The sequence below is a fragment of the Oreochromis niloticus genome, linkage group LG1 (genome assembly GCF_001858045.2).
Source record: "Oreochromis niloticus isolate F11D_XX linkage group LG1, O_niloticus_UMD_NMBU, whole genome shotgun sequence".
Classification (NCBI taxonomy): Eukaryota; Metazoa; Chordata; class Actinopteri; order Cichliformes; family Cichlidae; genus Oreochromis; species Oreochromis niloticus.
The window spans coordinates 23,817,289-23,838,375 of record NC_031965.2 but is presented as its reverse complement, the minus strand read 5'-3'; the positions used below and the strand labels follow the sequence as shown (position 1 = coordinate 23,838,375).

Below are 21,087 nucleotides of genomic sequence, written 5' to 3'. Positions count from 1 at the left end.
CAGGTGGGAGTTTTAGTAATGCACACACATCATTAGATGTTTAGTCTGTGCTCTGGAGCCACAAGCCACAAGGCTGTTTCTCTTGGCCATTAAAACAATATTTGGTTTTACCTTAATAAACATACAGATTTTTTTGTAATTAGCTGATAGATTCCTGACACCTTACTAACTTAGTAATTTCAGCTTTATAGAGCTCCCCAGCTGAATCACCGCAGTGTTAAACAGTGTTGCAAGTGCAATTTAATGTTGTTTTGCAGGCGTACGTTAGTCATAACTTGACTCACCTAAACTTTTAGGCAGCATTTTACATTTAGCACACTTAACAGAAACTCCTAAACGTGGAGAAATCACACGTGGCTGCACAATGCACAGTCAGACAACTTGGACAATTTAGACAAAACTGATATTCTCTGGATAGTCAAAAAAAAAATACATCAGCTGATAAGATTAGGTGTGTTTAAAAGATCATGAAGAAAACTGGGTGTTAAGTTAATTTTGCTAAACCGATAGAAACATATGGTGTGCGTGGACTCCAAAGCCCCCACCTCCCCCATTCGCGATGTGGGGACAGGAGTGCTGTGATAGAAGAAACAGTTAGAGCATTTAACACTTTGTAAATAAACATCGGGAGTCTAAATGCAGTTCCATAACTAAACCAGAGGCCATTTATGGGAGGTGAGAACAGACATAACATATTTTAACTATGTATGTTTGAGAAAGTGCAGACTTGTCGTTCGGTCAGAGGAGAACCAAATCACATAATATAGAAAAGTGTGTGAGACCTAAAAGATTGTGTGTTTAATTTAAACAACAGTAGGTTCTGCTTCTTTTTGCTTACACTGATTATAAATTATGTGGGAATGTACGGTGGAAGAAGATGAAAACAAAGTTGTAATAATTACTTCGCACTCTTCAGTTGCACCCTGTTAAAGATATGCAAACTTTGCTTTTATAAAGGGACAACATATATACATGAGAGGGAGGAGAGGAGAGGAGAGGAGAGGAGAGGAGAGGAGAGGAGAGGAGAGGAGACGAGAGCTGTATTAGTAGTAGCTGCAGGGCTAGTGGAGCCTGTATGTCTGCTTCATGGCTCTGTGAGCGCAGACATAACTATTGTGTTTACAAGGCTGAGTTGCTCTTACTGTTAAATTATCGAGGTGGGGGCGTGTTAAAAGAGGAGGAACAGAGGGAAGGGGTGGGGAGGGGGTAAATATTTGTCCGTCTCTCATAGTTCTGGTTAACCAGGCTGAGGAATTCTCTTTGCATCTTATAATTACAGAATTTGGGTAGTGTCACTCTTGGAGAGTGCATGGCCTCAGAGACCTGAAAGAGGAGGCCCCTCTGACACAGCGTAGAGAACGAACCTTAAAGTGTGGAGGCGGGAGAGTGGCACACTTCTGCGTCTCACTACTGTCAAAGAGGCTTGTGTCAGGAGATTACACCGTGAAGTTAAACACCGCGTTGGTCACTTTTTTCTTTTCATTTTCTCTCTTTTTATTTTGGCTTGGACGAGTGTGAGACCTTTCGGAAAGAATGTTGTGGCTGAGGCAAAAAAATAAATAAATAACTGAAATGAAGAAAGAACCACAGTCCTAGTTTGCTCAGTCTTTCGCGGAACGGAGGAAGCTCTTTCCTCTCCCTCGTGCACAGCCCCTGTATTGAACAACATCTTCACTCCTCTTAGTTTTTATTCCTTCTTCCTCTCTGTGGCCTGATCATTAAAGGAGAGGGATGAGTTCACAGCTGATAGTGTCTGGTTGCAAGAAGCGGACAACGGTATAGGATGACATTATCGGAAGCGGCTGCATATAGATGCTAAGACCAAAAAAAAAGAGAGACACAAACAGAAAGAGAATATTATGGCGTACTTCTCTCAGTATAAACTTCTGTCTGCTTGAATTACAGTAATGACCCCTGACAAACCATAATAAGACACATGCATCTCTATGGATACAAGCCATGACCAAAGGAATGGCTCTCTGTTTACTTTCCAGTTTGACATTCTGGAGTATGAGACTCTTGTTAGCAAAAACTAAAACATGATTAGTTTCCTGTTCTCTTCTAAAACTAATAATACACTGCACACACACACACACACACACATGGAAAAACACACACACACACAGAGGCACACAAACGCACACACAAACCCATATGGCTAAAAGAAAGAATATTAGCAACTTACAGCCAAGCATGGCACAACTGCTATTAGTGAGAGAGATTTGTAAGGAGGGTGATGGAGAGGGACGAAGCTTACCCTCTGTCTCTGTGGCTGAAGTGGAATAGTTGTGGTGACGGGTTGTGACAGCCGAGGGAACGAGGGAGCAGGAGGGGAATATCACTCCAAAAATCCCCAGGATACAGGGAGGGAAGAGTAATTTAGAATGAATGGCCTGCCGTATGCTCTCGAGCAGTTTCTCTTGTCTTTCTCACTTATGGATATAGAATTGCATGTGGACAAGTCATTTTCTCTCTCCTTCTCTAACACACACACATGCGAACACACACACACATGCGTAATAGATATTTACTCTATGAATTCTTGCATTAACTCTCTAGTCACTAGATTATCATAATGATTCAGCCAATAAGTATTAATACTGGCTCCTTTGCTGGATCCCTCGGGTCAAAATTAGACATACATCACACATATGCCACACCAGAATGAGATGCGCACAAGTCCTGTACACTGACTCTCATTTCCTTCCCTCGTCTCTTGATAGTATCCCTAATAGACCTCTCTCCCAGTGGCACACTGCTGTTGCAACATTCACCTACTATTGCTTTAATGAGATGTCTGCGCCTGTATGAGTGTGTGCGCATGTGTCTGTGTGTGCCTGAGAAAGAAAGATGTTAGCGATCCTCGCGGCCCTGTTTATCTCCACGCTTGTGTTGGAGTAGAGGGAGGTCAGAAGCAGGGCTGCTTGTATCCATCTCCATTCCCATGGCTGCTCTGTCACAGGCACAGTGGTCACAGGAGAATGAAAAGACTATGGATTTTTTCTCCTCCTCCCTACACTCACCAGAGTAGGAAGATTAGGCAGAAGATGAGCACAGCCTGGCCCATTCAAAGCAGCTTTAAGCCCAACACTGGAAGCATCTGACCTGAGTTCTCTGGTTCATGGAGCACAAGTACACACAACACATGCATTTGCGCACGCACACATGCACAAATCAACCAGGAAAAGATTTCTGGGTTCGCTTTTCCGGTTCAGAGCTTGGTCACATGGTGCCTGGGTGTTAAATGCTGACACTGTGGCCTGTGTACATTAAGATGCTCCAAGCCCATGCAGGTGCACACACCTAAAACACTGAGAAATAAGCCTTCACACTCCCTGCTCAGCAGCCCCAGATGGAGGCTGACAGTTGCATGTGCATAAAAAGATATTTTTAGTGAAAACTTAATAGACAATAAGGTGAAGTGAGTCAGGAGAAAAGAGGGGAAGGAGGGGGCATCCGGGGTGGGTTTGTGAGAAAGACACTCGTGGGCAAACAGTAATAGGGAGATAAAATTCAAAGCTCTGCAGCTCTCACTAGCAATTAAAATAATTTCCGTATAATTTGAGAAAGGCCTGACCCGCCTTATCGGTTTCCAGATAAGTCTCCTCCTCCTTCTCCTCTTCTTCACCCAAATGCAGAGGGCCTGATGACTGAAAACCGACAGCGCACTGATAACCACCGCCATATGGGCTCCCTCCTCTCTGCTCAACTCATTTCACTTGCTGCTCTTCCCTCTGCACAAACACTTAAAGATGCAGGCACACATTCACACATGCAGACATGAAGCAAGCACCATGATCAAAAGCTTCCCTTGTTTCTTGTTTTATTGTGGTGTGTGTCCATGCGCGTGTAATTTTTATCATTTCATATTCTTTGTTTTGCACCTCGGTGGAGAAGAAAAACGTTAAGCGTTTGTTTCTTTAAACTGAATGGAAATTCTGATTGAGAAAAAAAGCGTAAGATTGAAAGAGTGAAGCATACTCTAGAGAAAGTGTGGGTTTGCAAAGCGAAACTAAACAGGGCCTGAAACCTGATGCCGTCTCTGTTTACGGGGGTTCGGTGTAAAACTACATATACTATATTAGATAAAACTAATGGTGTGGGCAAACGTGGAGCGCAAAAATTAAACATACAGATGAGGCATCATTTAAATATCTTTCACGGGAGTTGATTAGAGCGCTTTGGAACATCTAAAAGTGGCAACGAGTAACTGTAACTACTTCACACCTAGCAGATGTACTGCTGGGTATGGGCAGTGTCAAGTTACAATGTATTTATATTAACTAATATATATTCCAACATAGATTAGAATATGTTGTGGTTAAAAGCTGTTTTTTGATACTGTGTTTCACCTGGGTTGAGTGCTTTGTTCTGCTGTGTGTGGGAAAAGATTCCTACATTACTAAAAACAGATACACATACACATACATTGACACAACATGCAGAGGAGAGGAGAGAAACTAGTGTGGTTGTAAAAGATGCAAATAAAACAAACTGTGCACGTACTTTAAATAAGCCAAAGAACAGAAATCAGAAATTTGTGTACGTGTGTTATTTTTTTAATTTACTTTTTGTTGTTGTGTTTTTTTCCTTTTATAGTTTGGATGATTAGTTCTTAAGAAAGTTACAACATAAACAGGCCCATTTTAACAGGAACTTCCGTTGACAGTTTAACGTGAAAGTGCATCAAATCTGACTTGAGTAAACGGGTGCCACCAGGAGCAATATGCATTCTTGGGAAGCCAGTAAGGGTTCCAGTATTCTAGTGATGGTTCTCCAAATATGAACTAAGTTCCTCACATACAAGCTACATGGGAATCACTGTGGTCAAACTGTTGACACTCTTCTTGGTAGATGATAGGATGTGACAACTGACTACAGACCTTTTGCTACTTTACATAAACAGTTGTGGTGGGAAATGGTCAGTGGCAGTTATGGCTTGTGTGTCACAATGTGTCAGGTACGCTGGTCTCAGATGCTCATTTGGGTCATGTGTGAAACAGTGATGTGACACTGTTATTCACAAATGGTGTTTAAACCACAACCATCTGTAAGTGTGTGATCTGCAAAAGAGAGAACTAGGTTTTTCCAAGAAACAACAGTTTAGATTAGGTGTAATTTGGTGTGCTTTATTTAAAATCAATGTGGGATTTTTTTTTTTTTTTTAAAGGCGATTACAGATTTATAAAATGTGCTCTTGTGCATTTGGATGTTTGTGTATCTTCTTTACCTGTGTGTGCAGCGCAAGCCTCGAAGTTGGTAGCATGTCTGAATCATTTGGGAGGTTGTGCTGTCACGGACGCACAGAGGGCAACGTTCCAGTGAACAGGAGGTGGGTGCAGTGACATAAGCGGGACGCAGTGCATCTACTATACGCGATACTCTCACAACACCTACATATGGAGGGGTCAAGGACATGCACACACTAAGTAATGCACATACGCTATCATGAGATGTAATTTATTTTACATAACACTGACTATTTTAAAGACCAATTTCAAGACAAATTCTGTGCAACATTTCTTTGCACCATTATACTGCATTTAAAGTGAATACAATTTTTTTTCTAGTCTCTGAACAGATACAGTACAATACAGAGCGAGTCTGGTTTCATATACTTGGCAGCATCCTGCGCACACACTGTGTGCGTGCTGTAAATAGCCAGAGTGTGTCGTGCATCTCTGCTGTGTTTGGACCTATTTTAGAGCTGACACAGGAAACAGGGCCATTCTGACAGCCACCCTGCCAGCCGGTACTGCACACAGCAGCCCCGGAACCTTCTGTCACACACACAAACACGCACACTCATAGACACACACACACACACAGTCATACACAGAGAAAAACTAGATGTTTTTCATGTTAACAACCTACCAGTCCTTAATCCACCTCATAGGCTTCCACAAATCATTTAATGTCCTCTTTAAGTCCACATTTTTCTGTTCACCAATGTTTTTTTGTTTTTTTTTGCAGTTCAACAAAAAAGACCTTCAACAAAAGCCCTGGACCTGTTCTCAAACATCTCCCATCACATCTTAATTACTATGAATTTGCAGTGCAGAAGTGATTTCACATCTGAATCGGCTAGAAAAAAATAGCTTCTGTGTTACAGATCCTTGCATAATGTCAAGAAAAACGATAACTCTGGCAGAGGGAAGCTCAGTTACTCAAGACACAGGTTTCTGCTTTCAGCTACATGAGACAGCTGGAGATCCAGTCCACAGTTAATTTAAAGTTAATTCGTGTTGTTTAGTGTGTTTGCTATTCTGGTTCCTTGTTCCTGCACCGTTCTATTTTTTTCATCTATCCACCAGGGTGATGTAATTTAATTCAGCATCTTTGTAATTCATTCATTTGGTAAATATTTTGAGGGACTTAGTAATATAGAAGCACAGACTGCAGGAGTTTAAAACCTAAATTAAGCCGCATCTCAGTGATATGACAGTGCTAGCTCATTTAGAGACAGTTAGTATACAGACATAAATGCCTCTTCAAAGGCTGCTGCAGAGTCCCACTCACCAGCCTCTCATGTTTGGGGTGGAAGATAAATTCTGCAGGCTGCTTCTGCCTTCCTGTGTAATTATGTGCACGGTGATGTGCCTTTACAGCCTGCCTAACAGTCGGAAATTATCTCCCGGAAATGAAGTCCAATTAATTGTGGCACTTTGCAGGCGTACATGTGTGCAGAAACACTGTAATGACACTTAACGGGAAATTGGCTCCTGTTGAAATATTTAATAAATAACTTGCGAGGTGAAACAACCTCATATGATACTGACAAACGTAGCTTGTTCTTTTGGTTTTTTCTACACACGGACACACGTACACTTCAATGTAACACATTTCTCAGTTGCTTGGTGTAAGGCGTCACACTAACCGGTAGTTAAAAAGACGCATACTATGTAAACGTATCACAGTTTTTCCAGTGGACCTTTGTCACATGTCAGCCATTTCTTTTTCGCCTCATGTTTCCAGTCACTGCCTGCTGCCAGCTACTGAAAAGAAGAAAAATGCATGAATTTATAATTTTTTTAAAGGAAGATTTAAAAAAAATAGGTATATTTTTTTTCTGACCTACACGTGGCTTCACAGTATTGATCCGACCTAAAATGAAAAGGTCTATAAATGGAAACAGCAGTCTTTTAGGGTCAGTGACACACCGTGTCACGCCACAGCAGCTCTCTATTGTAGGGCACAGTGTGTTGAGTCAGCACTTTTCAGAGAATAGCACCTTTTGTTTTTGTCTCTGGGAGTCTGGGTGTTCTGCCCAGAATCACCGTCCAGACACAAGCCATTCGGGAATTCGATTTTTCTTTCTAATAAAAAAAGAGATTTGTTTCTTATTATGCTTATTTTCTTAGTTGCTCTCTGAATATATTTGAAGCTTTAATTCACTTTTGACATAGAATATTCCCCCTGTGATTTCTTATTTCTGAAATTATGTGATTACTAAATGTACAGCAAACAGTTACTTTCAAACCATAATTTTCAATTAAAGGACATTCTGTACTCTCATACAAAAGCTGTTGGAGTGGATTTGGTTGATTGCTCAAGCACTCCTCAGCAGCAACTTTTTACAGGAAGTGAGTGGATTTGAACACATACGCATCTGATCATCATCATAATTGGCTTCAGATTAGCTGAGACATTCATTTATATTGATGTGTTCACTTAATTTAAAAATTCCGATCCTGCAAGACAAGTTTTCTCAAATGTGTATGAAAGGATGTGTGAGTTTACGTTCACCTCTACATGTTTATAACACTAAATGACATTAGGGCCATTGTGATCTGCTTGGTTACACATAATAGGGTGTATCTGGCCAACGTGTGAGTCTGTCAATATGTGTGTGTGTGTGTGTGTGTGTGTCTCTCTCAGTGTGTAAAGACCCGTTCAGCTCGGCAGTATGGCACATAAATGGCCACAGAGGGGTGCGAGTGTCAGCCAGAACGCGTGCTTGGCAAGCACAGAGCTATGCTATTAGCAAGCGCTAACAGTTTTATTATTAGAAAATAAACGGTGCGCTGCAAAACTCTGAATGTTATTAGCACCTCACCATCTGGGTCTGACAGCTGTGTTCAGCCACCATCATGGCTGTTCTGCTAAAGGCTATATCTGAAATCGCCACTCTTTATCTACAGCATTTTCACAGTACGCCCTGTGTCTGTCAGTTTCCTCTCTTTCTCGCATTATCTCTTTTTCTTCCTCTTGTTGTTTTTCTTGCAGTCATGAAGATGGGTAGATAATTTGCAAGCACAAACTCTTGATTTCTCACACTGAAAGAATTCAAACATTTTTTATTATATCAGTAGAGGTTTTGTTAGTCCTATGTTTCAGAGAGTTTCACTAAGATTTAATTTAAATAAGAAAAAAAACCTAAACCAAAACCACAGGAAGAATTCTTGTGTTTCTCACAGCTAAGTCCATCTGCTCTCAGTCCTTGACTATTGTTCTGTTTTATATAAAACATGTTTTACACACAACAGCCAAAAAGAGCGTGGAAACAATAAGTCTCATAATGCTTTGTTAAAAGAGACATACTGTCTGTGCTTGCTTATGTGCGACCTCTTGCACACTAAAATGTGTTGCCTTTTTGCAAGTGCTTGAAAGTGTGTCTGCAGGGATACCTTTAGATTTTTTTTCCCCCCGCATGTGTGTTTTTCCCGCCTTGATCACACAGCTTCTGCAAGGCTTTATTTAAACAGATAACCTGCTACTAGAAGCCCCCAGCATCCCCCAAAACCTCCTAAGTCCTCTCCTGGCCTTCCAGTCTTTAACAACAACCCCCCATCGAAAGGAGACACCTCCAGAAATTAGCACTCTTATTGCAGACACTGCAGAAAAGCCTACCCTCCAGTGTTTCTCTTTCTCGAGCAGAAAATACTTTTCTCCACTAAAACAGGCCGACTGCTTCTAGGCGTGCATCTCCTGTGCCCGACCTAATCTACATGCATACTTACCTTCCTTTATACTTACGGGCGTCGCTACCGAGAAGCGTGAAGGACTCTGGATGGCATAAGAATCTATTTCACATATAGATGCACAGGGCTAGCGCACAGGAATAGGAAAGAGAGCAAGGAAATAGGAAATATGTTTTCAATTTCACTGACCCTCCATTGTATTGTGCCACGGTTATCCGCTGTCTAATTCTATTTGTTTAAGTGTTCCTTCACTGTCTGGTGGGTTTAGAGAACAGCGTCAAATAAGCTTTACAAAGAAAAAAAGTGGATGATAATAATTCATTATTTTATTTTAAATGTGATTCTTTCATTTACACAAGCAGCACATATTGAAAAATCCACAGCCCTGGTTTTAGAGAAGCCATGAGGTGTCCAGTACACCTCTTAAAATTGATTGAGATGGACTCAACCTTTTTTCTCTGTCTAGGTAAAAGTGGTATATTTTTAAATCTTCAAAAGCAAGTCTTCAGGATTCAGTTTTAGTACAAAAACTTGGCTTTAATTTGTAATAATTATGGGAAATGACATATGGATGCAAGATAGAGAGCAATTTATACAGACTTTAAATGAGTAGTGAGCAAGTGAGTCATTCTGGCAGAAGAAAAAGACAATATTTGGCTCTGGACTTGTTCAAATAAGTTACACAGCACTGACAGTATGCTTGTATTTTCCTCAGCAGTATGGTCTAAACAAACAGCTTTTGAAACGCTATCAGACACAGGGAAAGCAAGCACACTCATTTCACACTGCCTGAGGTTTGCAAAAGGACCATTTTGTTTTGATGGTGTGTGCGTTTGTATTTTTATGCAGCTAAATGTACACATCTGTGTGCAACGTGGTAATGCACTTGACTTGAGCCTGACCACAAATCAAAGTGATGGTTGGTGAGCACCACATAAGAGAACAGAAATGAAGCAGATAAGATTTGAGATCAAACAGACCTTCCCCAATCGAAACTCCCCTCAAGGGGCAGCACGGCTACAAAGTGCTACTTAGTGTATGTCTCATTTAGTGGAGCCAGCACCGCAACCACTAACGAGGTGATAACACAGACAGATGATAAGTTATTAGGAAAATGAAATAAGACCTGTTAAGTCACTTTTCTTTGCTTTCTCTGTCTCTCTCTTTCTCCCCATTATTGTGTCACTGTGTAGTATTTAATGGCATCTTTCAGAATAAATGCTGTGTATAAATACAGATTGTGATTTCAGTACTTCAGTGACTACATAAAATGCTGGTCTGAACTGAGATCTAAGTTCAATTGGTCCAAACACAGCAGACAATTGGCCTCCGAGGACAGATGAGGAATGGCATTGATGAGAGGTTTTTGTCACTGGCTGGGAGCCAGAACTTAATGTGGATAGTGGAGTATTTGAGTTTGACAGGACTGAACGCTGTTTGTCTGACAGCTTACTGCCGTATATTTAACTCTAAATAATGTCCAAAAACACTTCTGCCCCTTCTGCTCCCCTGCCCCTTAGCTTATTCCTCTTTTTTTAATGCAGGCTGAGATTTTCCCTCTCCTCTATATTCCACATATCCGTGTAATTGGTGTAATTCTCATCTTTAGTTTCCAACACACTCCAGCAAATGAAAAGGTCTCAGTTTCACTACAACCTAAGTGTAGCATATTCTGCTGAGAAAAAAAAATCAGCCAAGCCTAAACATGCATATATACAGGAGCACGTACTCCCGCAAAGATTCATGCGCAGCCATTGCGTTGTAAAATTATGAATGAATTTGCGGAAAAAGTCTGCTAAATCGAGCCACTGTGAGAAAACTATAAGAATGTGCCAAATAAAAGGGGTTGGGAACCAGTGCTGTTAGCATCATCGTCTATGTGTGCACTGCTATCCCTCCAGTTTTTGTTAACTCTCCCCTCTGTTGCTGTTTAATGTATCAGAGGTAGCCACCATCCTTCTAAGAACTGGGTTTTGGCTGACTCTATTAATGGCAGAGTGACAGAATCAAAGGCGGCTTTATAACAGTTATCCCCCTGTTGACAGCCAAATTGTTCTGTCAGAGAAATCCTGACTTATCTTATCCATTGTTCCTGTGGTACAAATTCAACCACAAAGCAATGGATACAATAGCGCACTCTTACACTTTAAATAACTTGAATTCAGCGTCCTCTGCTTTTGTGTTTCTTTTTTGCAGTGTAATACTCTAAAGACATTTAGGATTTCAAAGAGGACAGATTTGATAACTTACATCTCTGCTGGAGGAAATGTGCAGAGTGTGCGTGCGGGTATGAAGGGCGATGTATGTTGCGAGTAGTGGATTGAGAAAATGTTATTACATAAATGGACTATGCAAGACAAAGACGCTGATATTATCATAATTAAAAGTGAGCAGCACCATATGGTGTGGGAAAGAAAGCGGTTCATAAACAATCAAATTGAAAGCCTCTCGGTAAAAGAGAGGTAGAAGAACAGACAAAGTCTGAATGTACACTTTTCTATAACCTTCTCCTCTCCTCATCTCTTCTCATCCTCTATGTGAGTGTATGCTTGGTCAGTGCCCTGGTCTGCTAGGGGTCTACAGTATGCTCCAGGAATAGTCCAGTCACGTGGACGCTCTGTGGGATCTGTTCCCCTGGCAGGAAGCTGTTATATGGTTACAGTTATTTTTGTTGTCTGTCTGGGGATAGTTTTTACTGCGCTCCAGAGGATCAATAATTGTCATAAAAGGACTGCGTCACCTGGTGCCTTCTTTGAGCAGGGCATTCAGGCGGTGTGTGTCTGTGTGTTTACATGTTTGCAAGTATACACTGTGCGCAGATACGAATGGGTTAAATGCTTGGGTCTTTGTATATTAACTTAAGAAGGGAGAGTGGTCTGTCGATCTAAGCGTGTGTGAAAAATTGTGAAATGTGTTTGTTACGTGAGAGGAAATGAGCTGCAGACAGTGTGGTATCCGTGGTTATGAGATGTTTTTTAGATGTGTTACATTTGATATATAAGGATGAGGTGACATGGGTCAGTCAGCGTGTAGGTGAATTTGACCACAGCGTGCACTTTTGTGATGGTTTCATACTTGCAATAACAGTACATATTGCCCTTTACCTCTTTGACCTCTTGTGTCTGTCTGCACTTTTTTTTTTGTCTAGAAGGCCACACCACATCCCCGTCTATAGCATGTCTGCCAAGTATCTGTGTGTCTCTTATAACTTGTCTACTGTATACAGTATATGTACCACCACAGCCCTGAAGCTGAAGTCAGCCCTGGGGACTCAGAGAGGAGGTCCTATAACGGCACAGGCAACGGAAGCTGGCTTCTAGCTAATTGGTTCCTGTGTTCGCGGCACACAGAGACGGTGTCAGACTCAGCACTTTCCTCCCTCGTTCCCTCTCCTTTTCCCTTTCTCCATCCATCCATCCCTCGCTGCCTGCCAGCCACAGATGCCGCACATTTAACATCCCTTCAGGACACATGCATGAGCTAATATGTGCATTGCTTGATGCCTGTGTGCTGTGTGTTGGCAGAGAAGTTAGGTGTGGCTCAGGAGCTAATAGTTTGGCAAAAAATAAAAAATAAAAACAAAAATTGCAAAAAAAAAACATAAGAAATTTTGGTGAAAAATAAATAAAAACTTAAAAACATGGTTTAAAATTAAGAGTTTCTCTTTTAAATCTATTTCCTCTTTGAGGAAATCTACACCTCGGTCAGTGATATTCACAGTGATTGCTGCTAATCTATCCATCTATACCTGCAATCTTGCCCATCATTGTCTTCTTTGTCCTTTGTATCTGTCTCAACCCACAGCCACAGCCCTCTCCATGGGTACAGCTGATGAAGGTCACTGTCTAACTCTGTGTATGTCCACCCTCCCCCCCCTTCCACAAACACATACGAACACTCCTTCAACCGATGGTCCCAATGACAGGGAAGGCAGACTTCTGGTCCAAGTAATCACAGCTTGTAGGTGTCTGCGTTCCAAAATGCACACAGATGCCTCCACTGTGAGTGCTTGTGTGTTTTCATACTGTGGGAGGAGATGACTATGAAGGATATCCCACTGAGTGTGAGTGAATTTGAGGAAAGCGGGCCTTTTCGTGACCCAGTCACAGAGTAGGTGTCTGGTTGGTCACCGCCTAGTGCTGTGTGTTTATCGTCACAGGATGTCCTCTCACAAATGGGCTCAAACTTTGTGAGCCACTCGCTAACTCACATTCATAAGGTATTATCCTCTACATTCTTGTGTTCTTGCCAGAGGGTAAATACTGTAGCACTGTCTGTGCTGTATTTCCTTGCAGTTAAGGTTGATGGGAAAAAAAATAATCAGACATATTCTAGATACACAGAGAAGCTTAGCAACGCTTTGTCCAACAACTCAACAACAATCAAAATTTGTAACAACTTTAAAAAACCAACATATGCACATTCATATATACATTTATGTTCAGTATTTAATCTTTCAAGTTTTCTAAACATCACCATAAATGTTTGCAGTAGGCAGGAAGAAATATTGTGGGCTTGGAAATGTTGTCAATGAACATTTTTCATTAACTGAATTTAAATATATCCCTATGGTATTGCATTTCCTGCAAAATGCATTTGCTAATTAAAAAAAAATGTTATGCATGGAAATATGTTTTAGGCTGATCTGCTGAAACAAAGCTTTACAAAAATCTATGACCTCTGAGATGGAATTTCTTCCACGAGACACTTTGTGCGACAGACCCTTGTCTCCTGTCACACCCTTTAAATCGCTATGGTCTCCCTCCACCCTGTCGACTCCAGAGATGACCTCCTGTATGAGGGTGGCAGCACAGGCTTGGCCCCCTCTCTGCTCCACTGCATTAAACATTGATGGAGCTGTAAGGGAAGGCTGGAGCCTGTCTCACACTGTGGTCTGGCCCTTGCCTATAGCAAGTCTCTTCTCTGGCTGCAACCTGTCTCCTTTCAATTTCTCCCCCTCCTTTCGTAATCTTTACGTTTATTACTGCTGTGGTTATTTGAATGTGGTTGAATGAAGCTGTCTGCAGCAAGTGCTACTGAGTATAAGGAGACACATCAAATCTCAAGAAATGAGAATGATAAGTGTGTGCCTGTGGCCAGTTGCACTGCACAACGTGACTTCCTGGAAATGACTGTGTGTGTGTGTGTGTGTGTGTGTGTGTGTGTGTGTATTTGATTTCTGTATTTGCATCAGTGTCTGTGTGTGGTACATTTATGTTATGCATTATGACTCTTAACCACAGAGCACAGCTATATGAAAGGAAGTGGTAGGAGACAAGACGGCAAATACTTTCCTTTCCTTATCAGTGTGTGTGTGCTTGTATGTAGCAGAAGCGGTGCATAACATCAGACCATCAGCACCCTGCTATTTTCACAAAATGTAAAAAGATGCGCAATTGCTTCTAAAGCACTTTCAGATGCATATGAATAAAAGCTTGATTAAATCATACGCACAATGCAATTATACCTTGAAAAAATAAAATAAAAGTGTATGAAATGTGGGAGCATGCAGAGAGGACGGCATCAAAGTAACAAGCATCACTAACAAGTGAAATTTACTCATCCATTAGGCCAGTTGAACAACATGTAGTGACAAGTTCAAACACGAATATATCCAAGAGAGATTTAGTTACTGCCACCCTACCTCACCCATCTGTACCCAGTGCAGACTTACCATGGGAGATCTGCCACACAACCAACAAGTGGTAAAGTTCAGCTGCATACCAGACCTGTTAAGACTGTAAATGTATTTATAGGGTGCAATATGAGCTGGGTTCGGGTGTTGGACAGTAAGAGAATGAGACTTTGTGATCTACTATGTATGAGAATCAATGTCTGGTGTTACTTTGTGTTAATGTGCGAGGTCTGGCAGGAAGCATGTGCCGTATATGTTTGTGTGTGCGTGTGTGTGTTCCTGTGGTGAGGATGAATGTGTGGGAGAAGGCTTGCGTTAATTAGGATCATGCCTGATTATGTGGCTTTAAGGCATGGAGAGTTTATAGATAATCACAAGTGGTTTGTGCTGGCATGCTAGTGTGTTGGGTCCTGAGAAGGTCTACTGACAGATCTCTCTGCCAGTTACCTGCTTTAATAGCTCACAGGCGAACATCCATTCAACACATGTAGGAGTACAGTAGGACTGTTTTCAGCTCTGAATTACACAAAGCAGGGATATGATACATCCTGCAAGTGCTGAGTAATATAAGAGCAGTGCACTTTTGAAAATAAGATCATCATGATGCAGTGCAAAAACACAGAGGAGATAAAAAGGGTAAGACGCTAATAAAACGCTCAACTGATGTGGTACATTCCTTACTTTTTTTCTAGGTATTTTAAAATGATCTGAATTGGCAAAACTAAGCATTCTCATTAATCCGAGCATCTCAGAAGAGTTATCTGCTTTAAGATGAGAGAATCACATGAGAATAAACCTAAGTGAAATAATCACAGCTCTGAGCAACAGCAAACGCGGATGAATAAATAAGGCTGACTAAATAAATGATCAGTGATTGTTTGGCTCTAAGTGCTGTTGCTGTAGCTCAGCATCCTGATTTAGTCGAAGCCTTCAGCCATCCCTCAGCGGCGCTATGGTCTTAGCGGAAGAGAAACGGCTAAAAAGCCCCATTCTTCTTCATACCTTCAATATTCAATGAGAGTGCTAATTGCAACGTGCTGAAAGAAAGAAAAAAGGGAGGGAGGTGCAGTGGGGAGGTGGGAGGAACATACTGGCTAATGGTCCGTAGGGGGGAAATAAAGAAGAGGAAAAAAGGGGGATTTAAAAAGTTAGACATATCCTCAGGAGGTTCCTTCTTCTGGGTTTTTACCTGTGCGTCTCTTAGCTCTAATACTAATGCTCATTAGCCAGTCTGTGTGATATCCGCCGTATCACTGCTACTGTTAGCCACCATCACCGGGAGCACTCTTGTGAAGCGAGTGCATCGAATGGTTACACATATGCTCCTCTGTTGTCAGCCGGAATACGACCCCCCCACACGCACCTTTTTGGGGTTTTTTTTGTTTTACCTCAAAAGTTAGTTGGATAGATAGCTTGGAATATATTCGCTCAAGGTGCACCCATTTGTGAAGAAGAATTGGGGGATGCATATGCATTAAAAAGTCTTTGTGTGTATAAAATGCCAGCGCAGCACTTTAGCCTTCCCTCATCCTTCTACCCCTGTTTCTCCCTTTAATCTTTGGCTGAGTTATAATACAATAAGTCTCTATAATCACTGAATCTACTTCTCTCGACTTTGCTGGGATAAATGAATGGGCTTAAAAAGAGGTGAAGGAAACAGGAAAAACAAAATAATGCAAATTTAAACTTGATATTAATCATTATAGAATAAAAAGTGATAAAATTTCATTAGGTTTAATACTTTTTGCATTGGAATATCCCACTTATGACCACCAGAGGCAGCATTTCCAACACGTCTCTCTTAGATATTTTAGCTGTGGTGTTTCCTTGTCCTATGTCTTCCAGTCAGCCCTTTCACTGTCCCCTGGTATACAGCAACTGAAATACTGCTGATAGGAAGTTTTCCTCATAAATCATGCCATTCACCAAACAAAGCAATAAAGATGTTTGTTTGCATTATTGAAGGAAAACTATTGCCTGAGGTCAGCTTTAAGCAGTGGTGTGTGTGTGTGCATGCATGCATTCTTATAATACGTGTTTACTTCGTTGTTTTCCTGCCAAGTATTTTTTTTTTCCAGGTCTAAGGAAAGCACATTTTGTTCATTTTCTATTTTTTCCACACTGGATCAGGTAATAGTATTTCAGACTGCTCAGCCAATCAAAAAACAGCAGGGATATATATGTGTGTGTTTGCGAGCGCTTTTGAGTGCTAGAGTGGTACTGGGAAGGGGGTTCTGTATAATGCACAAACTTAAAATATACGTTTGGCTGCATGTCTGTACTTGTGCATAAGAGCTGGTCCGCTTTTATGTTCCAATGGGATCTTTGGGGATTATTTACAACTCTTGACAATTTTATAACAACCCATTTGGTGCTATTTATATTGATCACACATGCTGCCAAGTACAGACTCAGAATAAAGGCTCCTTCCTGAAATGTACTCTTTCTGGGCTTTCTGTTTTTTACTCTTTCCTCCTCTTTTCACTGCCTTACTGCAGTTTGACTTCCTTCAAGTTTTTTTTTGTTTGTTTGTTTGTTTGTTTTTGGTGACGCAAGCTCTCTCCTAAAACTTGTCCCTGGAGTTACAGTGTGGCCCTCTTATTAGACACACAGCAAAGTATATGTCATATAGTCCACTTTCAGTTTGCAAAAATATATTTGAGGTTAAACTGTGTGTTTTTCGCCACGCTTATGCTAAATATTAGTAGTATATCGGTACTGATCAGTGATGCCTAACCCTTTGCCTTGTTTGTCTTGTGTGGCTTCTGTCTTTCTATTGGTGAGTCACACAGATACCCAGATAAATACACAAAAAACACTCTGTGGTTTTGTGTTTTAATTACTGAAGTGAGTCAGGAAACTGAAAATCACAAAAAAAATGTTTCTAAAAGCATCTCTGACATAAATGAAATACTCCATATTGTCTGTTTGACAATATGTCAAAGGTCAAAATGTCGTCAGTACCTGTGCAACATAGCTTACACCTACTTGATAATTAGAGAGCAACCCAACCCAGGTCTCTATCAATAGGACCCTCTGCACAGTTGGTCAGTAAACAGCATTCCAGATTAAGCCTGAACCTGGTACACTCGTTAAAATCAAACCCAAGTATTTGGTTTCCCGTCATGACACTTCCATGTGATTCATCACTGCATGTGTTTGTTCAAGTGTGATGAAAGTTTATAGGCAACGTCTCCAGCTGTGCTGTAACTTAACCTGGTCCATGGGAGTCTGTTCTGGGCTCTTGACTGCACTCTCATGGCCTTCAAGCAGTCAGCACTTCATCAGAGGGCGAGTCTGTGAGTGCTTTGCATGGCAAAAATACTACTTTTATACCGAAACCAAGAGGGAAGCTTAAAGCACAACTCGAGAACGTTAAAAGACAAATAAGAACATGGGAGACAGGTAAAAGGTGTGCACTGGAGGGCTTACATATAGGAAACTAAACAGCTTATAAGAAAGACATTACTTGCTTGCTGTCCACTTACTTTAAAAACTTTTTACGATCTTGTTTATGCTGCCTCCTCATCCTTGCCACTCCTCCCTCCCGTTCTGTCACAGAATGAGTGATGGTAAGTGGCTTCCAAGCGGGTACTGCAGAGTGAGGGGACGAGAAAGTACCTGCTTTTGTTATCTTAACACGCAGCACCATGCAAGAGACAACCATCAAACATCCTGCACCATACTTGACAAGACCAACCTCTACTGATGTGGAGGGAGATGGGATTGACATGCTTGGTAGAGTGCGCTGCATTCCTGGGCCCGGTAGTTTTATGAGTCCAAGTCGACGATAAAGACACAGGCTTCCATGGCCTCAAATGCTCCCCGGGTTAGGGTTAGAAAAGCATATAAAGCAGGGACAGGATGCCTGTTTAGTCAGAGTTCAGTGTTATCTGAGTAAGCTCTTCCCATTCACAGAAGCAAGAGTAACCACATGACTGCTATAACTCACTAAGACTTGAACTTTAAACAATATCCGTATCCACGTATTACCACTAATTTTCCATTCAAGGTCACACAGATGCATCAAAATGAACAATGCAGCTTTATCTTTCCACGGGCACAAAAATAGGCAACTACACTACACGATAGTGTATGCAGACACAGTTATAACCATAGACAGTATAAAAAATGTAAAAAGCTACCGTGACATCACCTATTGATTTTGGACTCTTCGGTGTTAATGGTTTTTTTCCTGCTGCCACATTTGGATGAAAATGGCAGTGTCAGTGCACAAACACGTGTCACCACCAATTAGTGCAACGTAAAAAACTAATGAAACACTAAAATTTCACACACTAAAACTGAAACACAAAACTCTTGGACAGTTTGTACCACACAGGAAGCATATTTTTAGCTAGATAATCTATTAAGGATGCCCCGAAAAGCACCAAGATCACAAACACTGTGTAGTGAAGAGGTCCAGATTTGTTGATTCAGCCACATGTCAGACCTACAACTGCAGTTCTTGGAACTTACATTAGCTTCATTTCTCAGTTTTGCCCATTAGTTAGTTAGCTTTTTTGCAGAAAGGTGAAGATAATGGACAAGTGAGGTCATGGTGAAAAAACAGTAGTAAGGTTGACCATGCAGCATTTGGTAATTGCTGCTGGGAAGTGCAGCCAAGCGCTGAAGAAAGATGAACATGTAAGGAGCAACAAGAGAACTATCAATAATGGGGTGAGGCCCACCAAGGTAGGACTGCAATCAGGCAGACAGGATTTGTATGGACCTGATGCACACAGTTACTAGTAAGTAGACTACATAAAAACAAAGAGCTAGGACCTGAGTGTAACCACTGAGCAACACAGGAAATAGAGGGATAAAGTACAGGGAAAAGGGGAGAAAACAGAGGGCACATGCTGAACAATGGCAGCCACAAATGCGCACATGAATGCACTGGAAGAAAAGATTATTTCCTGCTTTTCACATACCTGTGGCATGTCACTGACAGATGCTTGTGTCAGTGTTTGTTTTAGCAGCTAGGTTTTTGGATGACAGGAGGAAGCTCTGGAAGAGCTCTATCAGTGTTTAGACAGATACCACTGAGCCTGAAAGACATGCAGGCTATCCCCAGGCCATCAGGTCACTACTCCTGAAGTAAAAGTATCTGGCCACTATAAATGGACCTTGACCAATTTATAATGCCAAATAATTTGATGTATTAGATGGGTAGTTTTACTGGCTCAGGGCAGTTTTCACTTTGTGTAATTGAAAAAAATAACAAATTTAAGAAGAAAGTTGTAATTTAATTAAAACTAACTGTACGGGCTGTGCTAAACCCTGTCCATTTATAGCTAATACCATTAGGTATGAGTAATTTAAATGAGTAATTTAACATAACCAGTGACTGACGCAACTGTTTGACCTTGTTTTCAAAGCTTTCTTTATGACTGGAAGTGGCCCTCTTTGCAGGAAGCTGAACAGTGTTTCATGGAAGAGAAATCTTCATTTTCCTACCCTCATGTTAGGGAGTTAACAGGACCATGATGAGGAGCGGGCAGAAAGAAGATGAGGAGCACAGGCAAGATTAGACACAATGAGAACACACAAGTAGGCCTACACAGACATCTGTTCCTACTGAGAAACTGATGAAGAACAGACCTTTACTTTCTGTAGGTACAGAGACACACAAACACATGCTCCCAGTTGCACTTAATGCAAAGGGTACATGCTCAGTCTTGTAGCACAGATGACGGACAAGTTTTCAGCATTTTATGGATGTAGTTCAGCATTGTTAAACTGGAAATAACAAGGCTGCAGGTACATCTAAATGCAACTGGCCGAGAGACGGTGGAGATGTGAGTCAGTGCAACAGTCCAATCGCACCCTGTTTTTCTAGGCGTGTGAGCGAGCGTTCCCTTGACAACCTCTGACAGTAAAGTGTGAATCATCAGTTGTTTCATCATCATCACACTCCTCCCCCGGAGCGCAGTATGGGGGTTGTGACCGCTCCAATCTTGTTTTCTAGTAATGTGTTAGCCAACAAAGCTTCATACACCTTTCTTCCTACTTTTCTAACCCGCCCTCTATTTCTATGACTTTGTCATGCTCTCAATAAAGTGGATCAGCTTCATCTTTATATGTATTTAAAAGGAAATCCATCTATGCACAGCAAATTACATACAAATTTATTTAAGTCTTTGACATTTACGCTAGGCTTTTCTCCAGAGTAGAATTTATACAGATTGTGAACGGGTCACTTTCTTTTTTTCTTTTTAAGTTGATTTAATTTCAGGAACATTTCTCTCAGAGAGGATTTGGACTGGGAATTGGAATTAATTAAATAACTCTGTGGGTCAGTGATGAATGGTTTCAAATGGTTCATGCAACAAGAGAAACCACAGCCCCGCTACTTGTCTCTAACAGCTCCTCAAACTGGAAGGGGGGTGAGGGGTACAGGCTGAGGGGTGTGGGGTGAGGGCTTCCAAAGGCAACCTGTGGTAAAGGTGGTCACACTGAGGTTCACAGCTACGTGTGAGTGCTGTATTGCTTTTGTTCAGATGAACTCGCGCACAACTGCAGGCAAAA

At 41.3% G+C, this 21,087-nt stretch overlaps 1 protein-coding gene across 2 annotated transcripts in view; it reads left to right on the top strand.

Annotated features, from left to right (window-relative positions):
* mafa (MAF bZIP transcription factor a) overlaps nt 1-21,087 on the top strand; it is a 72,039-nt gene that overhangs the window by 13,921 nt on the left and 37,031 nt on the right. The window contains exons 3-4 of one of the 2 annotated variants that reach the window (XR_268989.4): nt 5,243-5,332; nt 5,974-7,003. The exons of the other annotated variant lie outside the window; for it this stretch is intronic. The gene's annotated coding sequence lies outside the window, so the exon portion shown is untranslated. Of the gene's footprint in view, nt 1-5,242; nt 5,333-5,973; nt 7,004-21,087 lie in introns of those variants that run through there. 2 annotated transcript variants of the gene reach the window in all.